The sequence below is a fragment of the Pteropus medius genome, unplaced genomic scaffold (genome assembly GCF_902729225.1).
Source record: "Pteropus medius unplaced genomic scaffold, Ma_sr-lr_union100, whole genome shotgun sequence".
In the NCBI taxonomy this organism is placed as follows: domain Eukaryota; kingdom Metazoa; phylum Chordata; class Mammalia; order Chiroptera; family Pteropodidae; genus Pteropus; species Pteropus medius.
The window spans coordinates 1,517,660-1,529,819 of NW_024354550.1; the positions used below are offsets into that span (position 1 = coordinate 1,517,660).

Here is a 12,160-nt window from a genome sequence, read left to right on the forward strand (position 1 = left end):
GGCCTGCACTCCCCTAAGACCAGTTCAATTGGAGGCCAAAGGGCAAGACAGTTAGGTGGATGCCAAATGCAGAAGTCAGTCAGCCTGCCAGGCCCAGAGCAGGTGATGTAGGGTGGGAGAGGGTAGGGCAGCAGTGCCTCCCAGCACAAATGCTGGCTAATGTGGCTGCTGCTGTTGTGATTGTCACAGCAAATGCCTGTCCCTTGAGGACTTGACTGATCTCCATTCCTTGTAAGCAAAACAGCCTAGCATAGAGAAGAGCAATCAGGGAGCACAAAGGTGAGACCTGTGGGGCCCCTGGTCTCTGGTATCAAAATATTCCATGCTGACAACAGCTGGTCTCCCTCACTAGCTGGTCAGAACTCTATGCAGACAGGGACGGAGCCTTTTCTGCTTTGTATCCCGATTGCCCATCACAGGACCAGGCACACGTCACTGAGGGCTCTGTTGGGCCACAGCTGAAGAAACCTGTGAGAAACATAGTGTTGCCGAACTCAAGGGGTTCGCTGCTTGGGGTCTTCCACTCAAGAATGAGAGGTGGGTTGTCGTTAGGTAGTTTTATTTACTTGCAGCAAGTAAAGGAGATGGGAGATTCACATCTAAAGCTCTGTCTTCAGGTAGGGAGCTTAGCCATTGCTCTCATGTATTATTTGGTTAATTGCATGTTGATTTCTTCTTTGCGGTTGGCTAAACTTATCCTGTTCGGTTCCTCAAGTTCATCCAGTTACAGCTGCTTCCACAAAATACTGTGCTACATTTTAACATTTAGTAAGAATAGCATTTAATAAGAACTGCCCAGACCTTAAGATCCTTGTCCTATCTAACAACTTTTAATTTAAACCAAAAGCTGTTTGATTCACCCTAAAGCCAATATGGAGGGATGATGACTCTTACAACTAATATTCACTATATGTATCTATTAAAGTTTATTTTTCCTAATCAAAAAGTACCCTTACAGCACCCCCATACCAAGGAAGTTAAAAAAAAAAAAAGATAAAAAAGCAAAACTCTTATAATCAACTGGTGGTGAGATTTTTATTCTGCTCTGTCAGGGTAGCCGGCCTCCTGCAGGAACCAGCTCCTCTAGCTGACAAGCAGCTTTGGGCTCAGAATTACCGAGTCATGGAGAGTGGGCGCTGGCTGCTGTGGTGAGGCAATTACTGAAGAAAATGCTGTGTGTGAATGTTACTCATGTCAGCAAGAGGAAGTCGAAAGTGTTGCTTGGTTTGGGTCAGGGAGGAGGCCAGGCCCAGCCCAGGCTCCCCCACAGCACTCCCATTGTCAGTCCAGTTTGTGCCCAACCCTGGCCTCTCTCAACTCGCTGACTTGTGGCAAGAACCCTAAGGTCTCTGTTGTTCGAATGAGGACACTGAGGCTGTAAGTTCAAAAAGCCTGTGCTCATTAAGAATGTCTGAATTTGAGCCCAGGTGGACGTCAGCAGTCTGGCTTCTCAATCACTGTGTAATGTTTCCCAAATGTAGGCCACCATTAGAAATTATGCCACTTCTGTGTATTACTTGTATTATCATTTACTTAGTTATTTTTTAATTGACTTTTTTATACTTTAAAAATTTTTTGTTTGAAAAAGAAGCTATCACCACCAAATGGGAGCTAGTTACCCTATCGTAAATAAGGTAACTATCAATGTAAATACAAGGAATCCCCCCCTCCAGCCTGGCTGACTCCAAATTCTAGAGCAGAATGTTTTCAAAATAACTCTCTTTCCATGGATTGGTTGCCTCTCTCCTTTCTGTCCTCTGTTCCCTAAGATCTGAAAAAGCTGATTTGAAATTGGGTTGGAGCCAGGGAGTGCTGGTACCTGGTAAATGTTTAACAGCAGGCACTGGGGATGAGGGGTAAAGGAAATGTGAGAGTTGGAATGCAATGCCCTGTGGAGGAGATGGCGAGGTGGACAAGGCTCCGCTGAGTGGATTGGGGTTGGTCAGAGAGAGGCTGTTCCGTTCTCTTTGCACGTCTTCCCCACTGCCTCAGCCCTGCAAAATTTTATCCAATTCTCAAGGACTATTGTACATACCACCTCCTTTAAGAAACATTTTCTCATCTACTTTTGAACTCTGTAGCAATTTGTGTGTCCACTTACCTTAACTTGCTTTGTAATGACATTGTTTAGGTAGTCGTAGTGACATATTGTGTGTTATTGTAATTTGCCTCTGTCTTATGCGTTCGGACTTCTGCTAGACTGTAGAGTCTGTATCCTAGCCACGTTTGCAGGCATGGAGGGCTGTTAGAAAGGCCACAGTCCTGGGTTTGAATTCTATTTCCACCACTTGCAAGCTGTGTCAATTTGAGAAAGTTACCTAGCCTCTCTGAGCCTTGCTTTCTTCATTTATTAATGGAAAGGATAATACTTACCTCAAAGTGTTTTGTGAGGATTATATTACATCAGATATGTACACAAGCACAGGACCAAGCACAGAGCAACTGATTGATGTGAACTGAATTGAGGAGAAACAGTTGAGGAGAAACTTGAAGGGTGGGTATCATTAGCATAACTGTAAAGATACAGGAAAGAAAAGCACATACCCAGAGGTATCCCTTACAGTTCCTGAAGGGACAGGTAGGAGGGTGGGTTGGCTAGGGAGAGGACAGCGAGCGTGCCACACTCTGGAAAGGACATCTTTTCACATTGTCAGCAGAAGCCACTGTAATTCTAGGACTCAGGTAGCTCCGTGCATTTGTCTGGTGAAATGGAAACTCTGTCTTCTGAACTGCAGCCTGCCTCTTACTTGATGTCACTGTTTCAGGGACTGGAGTCGATAACTAGAGCAGCACTTAGGGCTTGTCTCTCAGGAAAGTGGAGCTGGACAGATGTCAGGAAAATTTCACCCAGCTGTTAAGGGAACCTGGAAAAACACCACAGCTTACTGAGGAGCAAAACTCTCTGGTGCCTAGAATGTTCTAGACTAAGTCAGATTCAGTACCTTTCTCAGAGACAAAGCCGTATATGCACAGATTCAATGACCAGAGCCTTCTAAACATCAGTTGCTTCAAACCTTGCTTTTGTTACAATTTTTGAGGTTACAAGCTCTCTCTCTTACTTTAGTGTGTTTTAATAGTGATTGCTTCCTGATTGTCCTAATTGTACGAGTAAATAATGTCCTCAAAACCCTTGTCTTTGTAAGGATTTTGCTTCTGCTATTATTGCCTCTTTTTCCAGCATCATTCATTTTTTCCACTCTTCTGAGTCATTTCTGTTTGTATAATACATGCTCTAGTGGCTCCAACTTTAAAAGCACAAAAACCCGTCACTTGATCCTACTATTCAGCTGAAGCAACTGCTTCATTTCTCTACCCTTTCTCAGGGTAGCTTCTTTTTTCTGTGTGTTCTTCCCACAATACATTTTTAATTTTTTAAAATTAAGTAATTACTCTTTTATGGTTACATTGGTTAACAAAATCCAATAAGTTTCAGCTGTACACTTTAACAGTAAGGCATATATATATTTACACTGTGTCAGCATAACTTCTTGAAAGTGTTATCTGTAGTTCTGCCTTCTCTCTTCACTACCCCAGCCACTCCCCTATCCCATCCTCTCCCTAACCTGCTCTGCTCTAGGCTTCTGTCCCCTCCATTCCACATGCCTGATCCTGTCAACTCACCATGACCTCCATTGTCTTCTCGGCATAATTCAACAGTCTACTCATCTGTTCTACTTGAACTTGATTTTTTTTTCCTAGAGATCCATGATAGCACAGCCTCTAGGATGCCCCTGCCTCCCACCTTGACAGCCATTCCTAGAAGTCTCATTTGCAGGCTCTGGTTCCTCACGTGACCTCTAAAATGTTGGCAGTCCTGGGACATGGGCCTGAGTCCCACTCTCTTCTCTATCCCTGTTATTATCCCAGGTCTTTTCAACCCTCTGCACAACTTAAATACCATGCATATGGTGATGCCCCCCACCCCCTGCCGCCAAATGATACTCCAGCATGGCCTCTCCTCAGAACTCCAGACTCAAACAACTGTCTGGGTGCTGCCTTCAACTATGTGTCTCTCTTGATTTCTCCCCTAAGCCGACTCCCCCACTCTCTCTCATCTCCATAAATGGAACTTACCTAGTTACTCAGAGTAAAAACCTAGGGGTAATCACCTTTGGTTCTTCCCTTTTTCTTATTCCCTCCTGCCTCCCCATCAAATCCTTTAGCAACTCCTGTCACGTCTATCTTTAAATACTAGCCTAAATCTGCCCATTTTTCTTTATCTCTACCTCTACCCATCCTTGTCTATGCCATACTCATCTTTCACCCGGACTAATGCAATAGCTTCCTAAATGCTTCCATTCTTGTCCACTACAATCATTTTTCTTCACTGAGCAGTTAGAGTTAGTTTTTAAAATGTAAATCAGATAATGTGCCTTCTTAAAATTAATTTTAATGGCTTCCCATTGCACCTGGAAAGAAACCCAGACCTTTGGCTTTAGCCTCACAGGGCAAAGATCTAGCTCTTTACTGACCTCTCCTCAAACCATTTCCCCCATGTGCACTGTGCTTTGGCCACACTGGCTGGTCTGCCTCAGGCCTTCTGCACTTGCTGTTTTCTTGCTGCAATGCTTTCCTCCACGTGGTTTTTACATTGATTTGCATTCCTTACCCTTCTCTGGCCACTCAATCTAAAGTAGCCATGTGGTCATCTCTAGCACATCACCCCATTTACGGTCTCTGCAGAACACATATTACTCTCTGATATTTTCGTGTTTATTTTCTCATCTATAGTTTGGGTCCTCCACTTGAATGTATGTTCCATGAGAACAGGCACCTTGTCTGTTTTCATCTACTGCTTTATCCTCAAGCTATCATATAAGGCCTGGCACACACTAAGTGCTGTCAGGTCTGGAATTTTATTCTACCCCACTTACAAGCTAGTAAGTTAGCGTTTCACTATTCCATGGATGTTGGCAGGAGCCATGAGATTCCAGGGTCAGAAACAAAGGACTTTATTACTCCCAGGACAGCAGGTAGCATGAGCATCAGCATGTTTGTGTTGGGTTTCCTTGCCTCTAGTTCTCACAGGGCAAACATTATTTGGGCCAGATGGAGACTGCCCATGTGGTGAGGAACACTGAACTTGGGGAATTGGTGACTTTTATAGGAAGCAGTAACTACTTGCTCTTTGTCCCCAAGGGAGATTTTACCCTATCTCTCATCATTGCTCACAGACAACACAACCCTGAGAAATGGCCCAGGTAAAGAGCAGTAAGGCCTTGTATCCATGACATACACAGCAAGGTATGTAGGAGCATGAGAGGCTTACAGAGGAGTGTCTCCCAAGATGTGTGCTATAAGTATTTATTGAATAAATACATGAAACCTAGTATAGTGACCAGGTACCGGGTATTGGTGCCTGCAGATGGACTCACCTGAGGTCAATAGCTGCCTGGAGTCCTGCCTATCACTTACCTTGGATTCTCTTTGACTATTGCTCTTCTCAGCCCTATGACGCCTCACCTCTGCCTGCACTAACTGAGGCCAAATGCTTGCTGAAACTGGTAGCATCTTCTGTTACTTCCTGAACCAGATACTATCTTCTGCTTGGTGGATGGGGTTTCCCCCCAGTATCTGTGGCTGGGTCTGTCTCTTTAGATTTCGCCTCACTGCACTACCATATTGCACTGCTGTTAAATGGCCCAAGACTGGCCCTGTCCCAACACATGACGTGAGGGGTGTTAGTGATGGCATTTTCTGGTACATACTGGATTTGTAGGACCAGGGGTATCTGCTATAGTCCTGTCACTCCCCACCCTAAACTGTATGCCATGAAATGGCATTAAATTGACCTTTTGCATGATCGAGAGTCCAGACTCATGAATGTAAAAGTTAAAATTGACAGTGCCCTGGTTGACATAATTTGTTGATGCTGACTGACCAGTAGAGCTCTCAGAGGATAAAGAAATATTTGAAGACCAATTTATTAACAGAAGGGTCCACAACTGTCAGAGAGTTGAAATGTTTACAATAGTCTACCGAGAACATTCTCTTTCTGTAAACAAAGTACACGGGAAGTTAAACTGTATTCAGGAAGTTGTTTGGCAGGCACTGAATTAGACCCCAATACCAGGAGCTGACTAGGTGACTGGGAGATTTAATGGCATCCTGCTTTGAGAGCTTGATGTACCTGTCTTCACGTTAGAAACATACCTGTCAGCTTGAGCCATATCCTCTCCCCCAAAGAGTTTTCGGTCATGAGCCAATCTTCGCCTCCTGGACCCTTCTTTTTCAGTTTTACTGGGGCTGATAATTTGCCCTTTTTCATCAACACATTTTTTTTTCTGTATTTTGCTCCCAATTATTTTCTATTCTTTTACAATGCGACTAATATATGAACACATTTTGTTGTAAAAGATTCAAGCAACACATACATATAGAGAGAAAAAAACCATGAGAGTTCTCTGTCACATCTCTCTGCCATCTCCCTCTCCTGTCCCAGTTTCGATGGGACACTATGAAAGAAATGTGCTGGCATATGGAAAGAAAACCTCAAAACATGTCAGAGACTATATTAGGGAGAGGTGTTTGTGAGTGATTTTTACCTTCTTTATATTTTTCTGTATTAAAAAATTTAAAACAATAACTCATATATTACTTCTATAATAAGAAAACATTTTTCCTCGAAAAAAAGAGCATGGCCTTTGGAATCCTGTAGACATGAGTGTGAATGCTGGCTGTAGTCCTTTCTCTCTCTGGCTGTGCATTTGCTACGTTACATCTCCTTAAGCCTCAGTTTACTTATCTGTTAAGATGAAGGTTGTTATGAATAAAGTATGTGAAAGAACCTGACACAAGATTGTCACTCATCAAATAAATTTCCTTCCAGTGGGGAGAAAATGCATGTTGCCCTGGTTCCTCCTTTCAGATCATTTCTAGATTTAAGTGTGAAATGTTTCAGAACCACAACATTATGAAGATGCTGCATGATACATGTGTGGGCATGTGCAAGAAGAAAAGGAAGGAAGTATAAGAATAAAACTGTTAAGAGAATGAATAGCTATGTAAATGTACTTAATACCACTGAACCGTACCCTTAAAAATGATTAAAATGGTAATTTTATGTGAAATATATTTTAACACCAAAAAAGAAGTTAAAAAAAAAAAATGACTAAAAGAGTGAGAATACTTTTTTCCTTTCCTACACCCTTTGAGCCCTGGACTTTCTCCGATAAAAATGCAAAGTCACATTTTGTGTTTTCTTAGCGTTTCAGTCATAGCAAAGGCATTTCTCCAAGGGGCTTTTTCTGCTTTTGTTAATTTTGCCGTTTTAGTAAATATAGGTGAAAATGCAGTGTGGAAAGTGTTTTTCATGTATATGTTTTAAAAATACTAACTCGATGATTATTGAAAATTGACCACTGGCACAAGCTGGTTCTACAGTCAGGGCAGCAAGTTGGGGCAGGGTGGAACAGAGGGGCTAAGGACATTGGGATTGGTGGGCAGGGGGAGCACATGGAGAGGAGAACCCTTTGATTTCCTTCTCTTTGACTCTCTTTCAACCTCTTCTCCCCGCATCCTTCATCATATTCCTATCGCAAGTTATATCAACCCATTGGCTCCACACTTGGAGGATATGCTGGGGGATGGAATTGTGATGCTTTGGGCTTTACTCCTCTGATAGCCATCTGCTGCTCCAAGTGATCTGACTTGAGGAGTCAGAGTAGCCACCATTTATCAGGGTCCTACTGTGCATAAACATTCTGTCTTCTGTGCTTCACTTACATCTTTCTCACAGTGATCCTCTAAGATGGGAGTTATTATCTCCATTTTATAAATATGGAAACTGAGGCCCAGGGAGGCTAGTGATTTGCCTAAAGCCTCACTGCTAATAGGTGGCAGAATCAGGATCCAAATCTCAATTTGTTTAATCTCTAAAGGCCATATTCTTTTCATTATACTCTGTAGGTCACTTCAGTTGTTTTAACTACAGTATAAAACAAGAGAAAAATAAAAGCAAATAAGGCAATGAGTTGGACTAGATCAGTGGTTCTCAACTCTAACTGCACATTGGATTCTCCTGGGAAGCTTTAAAAAGAACACAGGAGATCAGGCTTACTGGCAGGGATTCAAACTCAGGTCCTGGTAGCTTTAAAACTCCCCAGAAGATTCTAAGAGGACACATGAGTTGAGAACCCTGGTGTAGACCAATGCTTCTCACTCTACAGCAATGCCACCCTGAACGTGCCCAATCTCGTCTGATCTCGGAAGCTAAGCAGGGTTGGGCTTGGTTTGCACTTGGATGGGAGACCACCTAGGAATACCAGGTACTGTAGGCGTTTAAAAAAAAATAGACCAGTGATTCTCAAACTCAAACTATGTCCAAATCACCTGGGATTGTGTTAAAATGCAGATTCTGATTCAGTGGGTCTGGAGTGCGGCCTGATGCTACATTTCTAACAAGCTCCCAGGTGATGCTGATGCTGCTGGTCCATGGACCACACCGTGAGTAGTTAGGGTCTGAATGATCTCTTCGGTTCTGTCCCCTTCTAACATGCTGACAGTAGAGAAAGCAGCTCTAAAGCATAGGTGTTCTGTTCTGTATCTACCCTATATCTGCATCCCTATATCCTGTTCATCCTTATCTGTTACAAATAAGCAGTATTTCTGTTGGTGGTCAAAAGATGTGAAAATCAAACACCAATAATGATGCATCATATAACATGGCGAAGGGGCATGGACTCTGCAATGTGTTCACATCTCAGTTCTATTGCTTACCAGCTGTGTGAATTTAGGCAAGTTACTTAATCTTTCTGAGTCTTAACTTTGTCAACTCCAAATCAAGGCTAATAAATCCTTATCTCATTGGGACATGGGGAGAATTAAATGGGTTAATAAAAAGTACTTTGCACCAATAGGTGCCCAACAGATGGCCACCGCTGTTATCTTGGTGGACTTTGTGAGCCAATCTCATCTTGTGATACAGTTCCCTGCAGCTCAAAGGAACCTTGATCTGTATCCTCTGCGTGGATCATCAAACACAGGGCAGAGTCTGCCTTTGATCTGAATGTCAGGTAATCCTATAAGAAATTTCAGGGCATAGAGCCTTCAGGCCAGCATTTCTGTCCTTGCCTAGAGAATGACCGGGGCAGAGAAACCCTTTGTTTCCTCCCTTCTCTAGGTTATTAGATTATCTCTGCATCTCTGTTCCTTGCCTACCTATGGCAAATTACCCAGTGATTTTTGGTATGAAAACAGAATATTAACTCTTAAGTTGTTGGTGTCAGTGCTATTCTCAGACTAACTGTTGGCAGTAATTTATTCAATCAGATATTGAGTGCCCAGGAACCATGGATACAGGGACAAACAAAAACTTCATAATCTCTCTTATTCCGGAATTTGTCCAGAGAAAGCAGACATTGAACAAATAAAATATACGACTGCAGTTGTGGAGAGTGCTATGAAGGAAAATAACAGAAAACTCTGAAAGAAAATATTAAGAGCTTCTGACACCATCAATTTTCATTTAAAGACAGGCTTCTGATTGCCTATGTGCAGAATAGATTGGAGCAGGGCTAGAGGGAGAAGGACGAACAGGAGCTCTCACAGTGGTCCAGGTCCAGGTGGTGGCATAGCAGCTGGAGAGTTGATGGAATCAAGACTGGGAGCAAATTCCCTTTGTTGGCCTTAATTATCATAAAATTCTGGCTTGTAGTTTTAATAGTTTTATACTTTCCCGCTTTTACTCATTACAGAAGACACCATGTCTACAGCACAAATTCTAATCAATTTTGTGGTTTGGGGTCAGTGGCTTTCTTTCTGTAGGTCTTATTCATTCATTCTTCATTCTGTAAAATAGTGGTGTGGTAGCATGTGTTGGTTTCAGTAGGGTCTAACATTTTTCCTTGCTCTGTCATTTAAGGATTCTAAGATAAATGAAAATTTTTAACAAATACAAACTTTTAAGCTTCAAATTAGTAGCAGAAGCAGAAGATTTAACAATAGAGAAAGCTAGATTTCCTATGCTTTAAGAACTCTTGACTCCCTTGCTTCCAGGCCAGCGCAGGTCAGTGAAATTATGATCATACTTTAAGCACAAGCAGCATGAGTCAGGAAGGGTCAAGGCTGCAGGCCTCTCTAACCAGAACTACAAAGCAAAACTGTTCTCTATGCCCAGGCACCATCCTTAGCTCTAAACCATGGGAATCTGAGAGGCAACTGGAGTTTTGACTTACCACTGATGCTGACTGACACATGCTGGGTCACAATTATCTCAGAACCACCTCACTCAAAACCTGGCTGGAAGGATTTATATACCTTAACTTTAAATTTAAATAGCTCAATTGTCTCACAGATGTTAGTACTACAGGAAAAACAGTTAGAAAATAAAGCTTCAAATGTTGTAGGTTAGAAAACTTGGGACCAGAAAAGTCAAATGATCAACCTAAGGTCATTCTGTTGGTTACTTTGTGCCAAGAACGTGAAGTTAAGTACAAGGAGAATTTCCTTTGGATGGTGTTGTGAGGGAGTTGCATGAATCTGCTGCCGAGATGGAGACACCCAGCCATGAGTTTGAATTTGTTGGTAGGGTTTCATGCTCCACTTTGTGGCATTCCAAGGTGGTTGATGCCTCAGTGACCTCTCCTTTGCTTTCCCATAATTTGCACTGGACTGTTCACTGTGAGGACGCCACCCTCTTAATCCTTTAAATCATGAGGATTCAGGGAAACCAAGACCAATTCTTCGCAGAAAGGTTGGGAACCCCTGATCTCAAGGTTGGTTTTTTTTGTTTTTTGTTTTTTTTTTAATTTAAATATAGAACAATGTAAATGCTAATATTATACCCAGGTTCCTGCCACCCAGAATGAGCGGCTATGAACATTTTCTTCCAAGGTTATTTGAGAATGTTTTTTTCCTTAGAATGGCTCAGACATTGTAAGGCACAGGCTGAATCTACTGCCTTGCTTGATCAGCCAGATTTATATCAAATTAGAATGTGGAACTAAAAAAGAGAAAAAATTGTTTTAAAAATAAGATACATGAGTGGACCATGTGATGAGTTTGACAACTGTCCATCACTGTTTAAAGCTACGTTTGTAATTGGAACTATATAAAGAGACATTTGAATTTACATAATATTTTTTGTTGTTTTCACATCCTCTTAAAACAGGTAATGAATGATCTGGGGTTGTTTTATGGCAGAAAATGCTCTGTTTCAAAAAAGAGTTAATGTTTACAGATTTCCAGTGACAAAGACTAAAGGGAGCTAAATAACTTTGGAAAGTAAAAGTTCAGAGTTTTGTTGCCTGAAACTTTAAGTTCTAGAAACATGTTTAAACTGGGAGTCAGGAAGTCAGTTCTAGAATCAGTGCTGCCATCAATGCACTGTATGGCTGCTGGCCCATGACTTTACCTCTTCGGGCCAAAAAATCTAACATTTTATGCTTTTGGAGTAACTCGATTCCACTCTCTCCATCTTCATGGTCTTTTGATTATAGCTTTACCCTTTCGTACCTTGTTGACCAATCTGGTCCTGATTTTCTCCATCACATGTAACAAGAATGGTTAGATATGAACATGAAACGATGGTGACAGCTCAGCTAGTTTATGCACAAAACACATTGCCTGGGTGCCAAGCCCGCACCAGAAAGCCACACCTGGATCAGCTCTGTTCAAAGTCCACCTGCTCCTGGATCTTGGTTTCACCTCCATGGATACTGGCTTGAAATGTGACTGACTTGGTGACAAGAGCTGTCATCTTCATTCATTTACCAAACATGTTCTAAGCACCTTTTTTTGTTCAGGGCACTGTTTGTCACCTTTATTTGAAGAATATCCTGGAAGATAAATTACTTTAGCAATTTCTTAACTGCCAGAACTCCATCTTGGCTAAGAACTTAACACTGCATCTCACCTAAAAAACAAAAACAACTCTAACGTCATCACTCCCACTTGGTGCTCCTCTAAAGCCATTGGGCTGCTAAGGTGAGCTATCTTCAATCCTCACTGAGCATTCAGGGCTAGTATTCTAACTCTCGACAGTTTATGGTTGGAACTGAAGGAGTGGGTTACCCTGCCTCAAACCCAGTACCCTGGACATCAGGTGGAGCCATGCCTCTTCCTTCTGATTCTGTAAAGCACGAGAAACACTCTTCTTCCATAAGTGCTGACCCTGTCAGAAAGAACAGCTCCAAGGAGGAGCACTGTAATACCAACGACA

At 42.2% G+C, this 12,160-nt stretch overlaps 1 long non-coding RNA gene and 1 pseudogene across 1 annotated transcript in view; both read left to right on the top strand.

Moving 5' to 3' along the window:
• Nucleotides 1–12,160, top strand: part of LOC120596640 (uncharacterized) — a 77,491-nt gene that overhangs the window by 22,366 nt on the left and 42,965 nt on the right. The gene's annotated exons all lie outside the window — the stretch shown is intronic.
• On the top strand, nt 8,161–8,279 carry LOC120596665 (uncharacterized; annotated as a pseudogene).